Raw genomic sequence first — 7814 nt, forward strand, 5'->3', positions numbered from 1 at the left:
AACTGCCAATTTTGCTGTAGTAATAAAAGGGTCAGAAAAAAATAAGTAATAATTAAACCTCTGCACCACAGCAACCTGCTGAAGTGATCCTACCTTAACCAATGCTACCGGATCCCAGAAGACAACGATCCGTTACCGCAGACTGCCAGAAAAAAAACGGACTAGGAACGCATCTGTGCTAAAAGCGCATGAAAGGTATCTACATGCTGCTCTAGCTCAGAAAAACCCCAGTACAGCACATCTGAAGTTATAGGCACAACTATCCTCCTGCCACTGCTTGGAAATAGAGCTACAAGCAGAGGCGCCAAAAAGCAGGAAGTCCCGCCCTTCGTGGGCGTGCTGCAAGTCTGTTTCCCTCTTAGAGAGAAAACTAAAGTGAAACCACCGGAGCCCTCCATTGTAGTAAAAATAAAATTAGCAACATAACTCCAGCCCCAGTGCCTGCACCAAATCACTGCCCAAATAAGACTTTTATTCTGAAAGTCTGACACTGTCCCCACATAAATAAGGCTTCCCATTAACCCCTTATGTGCCCCAGTGCTAAGTTAAACACTGAGACTCCTTAAATCCCAGAAAAAGTAGCACTTACCTCAAACACTGCCTGGCAGGAGGGCAGTTCCCAAGCTTGAGAGGTCCTCTCCCTCACATTGGCCTGAGAGATAAAGTCATGCCGAGTCAGAAAGAATCTCAAGCTGAAGCATATAGGGCAGCTGAAAATGGGAGGCACAGTGAGAATTATGTCCCACAAGTTCCCATAGCTCTAAAGCCACCAAAGCTCTACTGTAGAGACTGATATGGACTAAGGCTACACCCCAGAACAAAGTAGCACTCTCTGGCACTACTTTAAAAATAATAAACTCTTGATTGAAGAATCTAACCTAACACATCACTTTACCTCTTCCTATCACTAACGTAGGCAAAGAGAATGACTGGAGTGGGAGCGAAGGGAAGAGCTATTTAACAGCTCTGCTGTGGTGCTCTTTGCCTCCTCCTGCTCACCAGGAGGTGATATGCCACAAGTAAGGATGATGATCCGTGGACTCATTGTGTCTTTAAAAAGAAATTGGTAATAGAAGTAAATTGGAAAGTTGCTTAAAATTGAATACTCTATCTGAATCATGAAAGAAAAAAAATTGGGTTCAGTGTCCCTTTAAGTCAAATCTCATGAGATCACAGTAAAAGAGTTCATGACCTCAGCACTGCTGATGCTGATTGGCAGCTGTTCATTTCTTCATTTTTTACCTGCAGCTGAGCAACAGCTGAAGTATAACTTTTTACACAGAACTTACTCTGCTGAGCTGAGGAGATTGTGAGGTAAAATATCTTCCTTTTTTACATAGAGATGCTAAAGTGATATTTTCCTATCAGCTTTTTACAGTTATACTGCATCAGTTTCAAGTGATTTAGCATATGAGTATTATGTCCCTTTAACCCTGCTACACATCTTTCCCTAATTGGCTTTAGTCAGATAAAGGCAAAACAATGCTCTATATACCTGTGGTCGACTCAAATTGGATCCTCCATATAAGGTAATTGGTGGGTGGAGTTTGACTATTGAAAAGTTAAGCAAATAAGATGTTAATTTATTTAAAAAAATGTTTAAACTTGTATGACGTTATTCTACAGCAGGACAACAGAAGTGTTTTGTAATTACAAGGCGTTTACTGTGTTTTTAAATCACAGGTAGGCAGCGATGTCAAAGGAAAACACTTAGTTTACCAATTTGCAGAAGTTATAGGAGGAGGTGCATAAATTACCACAAGTAATATTCTGCCTAAAATCTGCAAGGTAATGCGGCCTAAAAGGCACAATAAGAACAACAACCTAGCACCACAAATTTCTTTGTGCATGCTGTGGGGTAAGCGAGATGACATTTGTGCTAACTGTTGACCTTGCACACAACACATGACTAATAACTTATAATGTGAGCAATGTTTAGCACTGCCGCAGTATAGGCCGCACTTAAGTAGTGTAGGATGCGCCAGACATTCTCTGGTTATTCTTTTTAACCATTCACTTGCAATACTAGATTGTTCTCTATTCATAGCGCAGACCTGCAATATTGATAACAATCTGCGATATCAGTAACACTCCATTTGTATTCTGGGCCCTTTATGTTTAATGCTTAGAGGGCAACACATTTTCTCGAAACTAGATATTGACATTCGGATGCTTTGTTAGCATCTGAATATAGAAGGCGGCGGCCGCTTATGGCCGTCGACTCGTTTCAGACAGAGCCATATTCTTTCCTGTGAAAGTGCAACAATAAGTTCTTGATTTGCACAGATCTTAGTGTGCTGCACATTCACAAGAAGATATGCGACTCCGAAAAGAGCCAAACACCACGAGTGGCCGCCTTCTTCAATATTCAGATGCTAACTAAGCATCCGAATCTCCATGTCTACTTAAAACACACTAGAACTACTTGTGTGGCACACATAGCAATGTGTAAATGTCAAATAAAAATACAAAAAAAAAAAATCTGATTTTTTTTTTATTTAAATATGATTTATTTTAATAAAATGCTTTTTAAATTAATCTAAATATAGCTTTCTATTTAATAAAACACCACAAGGGTGCCACATGGCCTAGCACAGTTAGAAATAATGGCAATGAGAGGCAATAAATAACACTCACACTAAAGCTGCACCTTCAGGTGCTAAAAGCTGGAACTTCACAGCAGTCCAGCTGACTGATACCCTCGTATAATCAGGAACAAGTTGTTTCCAACACTCTCCAGACCAATGTGACCAGGTAGAAATGAACATCCACAGGCAAGTGAGCATATTAACCAATCAGTGATGCATTTCTCACCCAGCCTGATGAAAACAACCGTAACCGTCTACAAAATCCATCCACTGCAGGGGAAGCAAAGTCCCCCAAGTTAAAAGGATACTGAACCCAATTTTTTTCTCTCATGATTCAGATAGAGCATGCAATTTTAAGCAACTTTCTAATCTACTCCTATTATTAATTTTCTTTGTTCTCTTGGTATCTTTATTTGAAAAAGCAGGAATGTAAGCTTTACATGCCGGACCATCTTTGGTTCAGCACCTGGGTAGTGAATGCTGATTGGTGGATAAATGCAGCCACCAATCGGCAAGTGGTATCCAGTGTCCTGAACCTAAATTGGGCCGGCTCATAAGCTTACATTCCTGCTTTTTTCAAATAAAGATACCAAGAGAACAAAGAAAAATTGAGAATAGGTGTAAATTAGAAAGTTGCTTAAAAGTGCATGCTCTATATGAATCATGAAAGAAAGAAAAAATTGGGTTCAGTGTCCCTTTAAGTCTTGCAGCCTAGCACTGCCCGGGATTGAAGAGAGGGTCTACTAGTACTGTCCACCTTGAAGGCTGTACAGAGCTAGGAGGAGGATAGGGGGAATGGGTCCAGATTAGCTTTATAGGTAATCAGGGGAGTTGTCATTTCCGTCCATGCCCCTTTGGGAGAGGGCTTTTTACTGCTAAGCATTACCAGGGAGGGCCAAGATAGATTGATTTTATATACTTACTTGCGGTCTGGTCACACTGGTCTGGACAGTGTTGGAAATGAATGGTGTCTGAAGCATGCCTTTTCTTTTAAGCAAAAAGGCTCTAAAATAAACAAAATTTAGAAATAAAGGGGCACAAACCCAAAACTGTTCTTTTATTATTTAGATAGAGCACACAATTTTAAACAATTTTCCAGTTTACTTCTGTTATCAGGTTTGCTTTAATCTCTTGGTATCCTTTGTTGAAGGAGCAGCCAATGACAAGAGGCATATATGTGCCGCCACCAATTAGTAGCTGGGTCCCAGTACTGCATTCCTAGTCCTAAGCCTACCTAGATATGCTTTTAAACAAAGGATAATGAGGATTGAAGCAAATTAGATAGCAGTACAATGGAAAATGTTTTAAATTTGCATGCTCTATCTGAATCATGAACGTTTTAAATTTTGACTTTACTGTCCCTTTAATCCCATTGTTCCCCTGCAATTCTATGTACACAGAAACAATACCTTACTAAGTTTCAAGAAGCTCAATAAATTGAAGACTATCTGGAGTGGAATATATCTGCACAAGGACCTATGTGTGAGATGGGAGGAGGCAAGCAGTAAAAATGAACGTGAAACCTATAATGGTATTTAATTGTTAATAGGTAATGATTATTCTTCTTACAATAAAGTACAGCTGCAAAGTTGGTCAAATATGAATGATTAACTTATGAAATTGGAAGGTTAATTATACCCAGTTTAATAAGTATCCTAACGGTATATAACTAAATCATGAATAATTTAATATAACAGGTGCACATGCCCTCACCAGATATGTGCGTATGCCGCAGAAAAACAGCAATAACTTTTATTAGAAGCATGTTTGTTAATGGAAGGATATTGCAAAAATGCTTCTAATAAAAGTTATTGCTGTTTTTCTGCGGCATACGCACATATCCGACGAGGGCCCGTGAACCAGTATTCAAACACCACACTTTCTCAGAGAGCTGGCGGTGGTGTGTATCGCTTTTAAAGACATAATTTGTGTCATAAAAGTCACTGCTGACTCAGAGAAGGTTTGGGGTTTGAATACCGGTGCACGGGCACTCACAGGATATGTGCGTATGCTGCAAAAACACAGTAATAGCTGTTTTTATTTTAAATGTATACGCACCCATGTACATTTAGTTTTTGACATTGCTATCCCTTTAAAGAGTGTAATGTAGAGGAAACATCTCTATGAAATTAAAAAAAATGCATACTGGCTTGAGAAGAAAAAGGAAAAACAACAAAACCAGTATCCGTTTGAGATTGTGCCTACTTTACATAAACTCATCTTTGCCTCAAAGCCTTTTTTTGCTCCCATATACTAATAATTTGTTCCATATTCCTCTCATAAACAACTTTAACTAGAACAGACTAATCTCATCTTGTTTTCCTCCTGCACTAATTTTGTTTCACACACATGTAATTTTCATAACACCTGATTGGTCCATCACCTCTCCTTTTGGTATTAAACTCTAATTTTGAAATCTCATAATTCTGTGCCATTTACATTTGTAGGCATAGTCACCATTCTCTCAACACCTCCCTGGTCTCTAAATAGTCACCGCTTAACCTGCTTCCCAATCACCTACACCAGGGGTACACAACCTTTTGGACCTCAGGGACCACTAAACTCACAATTTTTAATCTCGTGGACCACTAACATGAAACCTCTATAATGTGTGTGTGTGTATATATATATATATATATATATATATATATATATATATATATATATATATATATATATATATATATATATATATATATATATATAATACACACACATACTGTACATAACTAGTATAACCATAGCTAAGTTTACATTATGTATATATTTACACATTTTTAAGAATTCTTTTTTGGAATTCACTGAATGACAGAACTGAGAGAATACTTCCAAATGACAGATGAAGGGTGAGTGCCAACTTTTGAGCTGGAAAAAAGAGGCAGAAAGTGGTAAAAAAATAATTATGTTTAAAAAGGACCGCAAGACTTCCAAGTTACCTCCCCAGTTAGGAATTATTCAAAACTACTTATGATCATGGACAGACATTAGAGTCATAAATTAAGTTTATATCAGAAAGCTCTCAATATGGATGTGAGCTAACCACGACTGATGTTACTGGCAATTACTGTAATACTGGTGGCATATGGCTGATCTGCTGGATGGCAATTACTGGAATTCAGGTGGAATGGCTTTGTGCGAGGGAAAATTATTAGACTGAAAAATAATTAATATTTAATAAAAGAAAAAAAGAAGATGGAGGGGAGGAAGCTAAAACAGTGATGCAAGTCCATCTGAAGGAATTAGGAAAACTACTACAAAGAGACAGGTAAAGGGAAGAAAATAAATTACATATAAGAGAAAAAATAAATAAATATATATATATATATATATATATATATATATATATATTTATTTATTTTTTCAAGTTAAGACTATATCAACCTCTGCTGGCTTTAAAATGGAAGCATCTTCCACTGAGCAGCGTGTCGGGTGGGAGGAGTTGAAAAGAAACAATCTAGCTACGCAATTTACACTGTACTATGCAACGTGCGTAGGAAGATCGTAATTTAACTCCTCCTCCGTCAGTTTTCACGGATGTCCAGCCAGGCACTGTAGGGAGTTGCGGCGCGACAGGGGTAACACCATCAGAGGAGATTAATTCCTGCTTGATGGTGTCATGGACCACCAACATCTTCTCACGGACCACCGGTTGACGACCGCTGACCTACACTACCTAAATTATTTGCTCACTGGTGCAATTTACTTTCCCAGTTGCACAAAGTTTAATACAGGGCTGAAAGCAGTACTTTTGCAGTCACGTGTTAAAGGAGCAGCTCCATAGTTGTACTTTAACTATGTGTTTAACCACGTTGCTGAAGTTAGACACATACATCTACAGAGTATGTAGTGCTACAAGCACATGCTTTAGCAAATTAAAGCACATTTTTCTATTTCAATGACACTTTAGAAGGCTGCACAATGTATTATTATTGTTCATAACATTATAGACACAACTAAGCCCAGGAGTAAATTTAGCCATAGCTTATATAGAAGACAGGACCTTCGGACATCAATATACAGTATTGTACTTTTATGACACAAACGTTTAGATCGAAGAACATATTTCACATTAGCATCTCTTTTTAAAGTGAAAAAAAGAGTTAAATATTACACAGTAATAAGGAACGGAATTAACAGGTTATATATCTGCCTCAAAACATGCTAAGACTGTCTCTCACATACATTAGTTTCCCTTCATTCAGCAGAGCATAATGCCCTAAAAGTCACCCTTTGCTGGGGTATCCCTCTTTAACCCCAGTCAGATACTGTCTGTCACACACACTGCCCTACTCACCTCCACCACCGGTTCAGCTATCAGTACTGCACGTTCCGTACCGACTGCGTGATGACGTCAAGAAAATGCGGGGCTAGATCTGGGATCAGGGAAATGTGAGAAATAGAGAGTAACGTAGTTGAAAACCCCAAATCATAGTTACAGATAGAGCTAAATAATAATAATAGTTACTTGACAGTGAATAAATACATTATAGGCCTTTACGTAGCAATGCGTGCTCTGAGAAATAGCAAGGCAGCTTCTGTTCTCTCACATATCGCGATATCATGGTGAGAATTGAGCGGAGTAAGCTCCCGTGACGTCACTGAGACTTGAAGCAGCTTGTGTGTGAGACACCTGCTATACACAACAGTGCGAGTTGCTGCTGCGCGTGTACTGACACCTGTAGTTGCACAACCGACACTGACTGGGTGTGTGAGCGTCACACATTTATTACATTCCTGGAGCTCGTCTTTGTGTAGACAGCGAAATATGAGTACGATAGCAACACAACCACAAGATGGAGTTCAGCTAATTATATTATAAGGGCAAATGTTACACTGTTTTAGTCCATTGATTTACATTGTTGAATACTCAGTTTACAGGGTTAGCAAACACTAGGCTGGCAGCAGGAACCCTGTAAATTCAAACATACAAGGTACAGCTACAAAGGGCATGAGAGAAATATTGGAACAAAAAAATCTAAATGTTATGTACATTTATATTTATCTTTTTTCTTATAATTTAAAATGACATTAAAATATTTGTAAATATTATTTTAAAGTATTTTGCAGAGGCTTTAAAAAAATAAACCGAATAAACATATTTTTTTGCATGTCATACACTTGGTGGTTGTTACTTTCCAGTCAGTGAATATACTGCAGTATCACTTGTCACAAGCATAGACATTCCTGCTAGTTTCAATATAGATTATCCTAACTGTGGATTTTAAT

The 7814-nt window shown here is 38.2% G+C and overlaps 1 protein-coding gene across 1 annotated transcript in view; it reads right to left on the reverse strand.

Moving 5' to 3' along the window:
• NAA35 (N-alpha-acetyltransferase 35, NatC auxiliary subunit) overlaps positions 1 to 7129 on the reverse strand; it is an 87851-nt gene extending 80722 nt beyond the window's left edge. Inside the window, 2 exon segments of the mRNA XM_053702433.1 lie at positions 6883 to 6961; positions 7072 to 7129. The gene's annotated coding sequence lies outside the window, so the exon portion shown is untranslated.
• Between the last annotated feature and the right edge of the window lie 685 nt (positions 7130 to 7814).

The sequence above is a fragment of the Bombina bombina genome, chromosome 2 (genome assembly GCF_027579735.1).
Source record: "Bombina bombina isolate aBomBom1 chromosome 2, aBomBom1.pri, whole genome shotgun sequence".
Taxonomy (NCBI): Eukaryota; Metazoa; Chordata; class Amphibia; order Anura; family Bombinatoridae; genus Bombina; species Bombina bombina.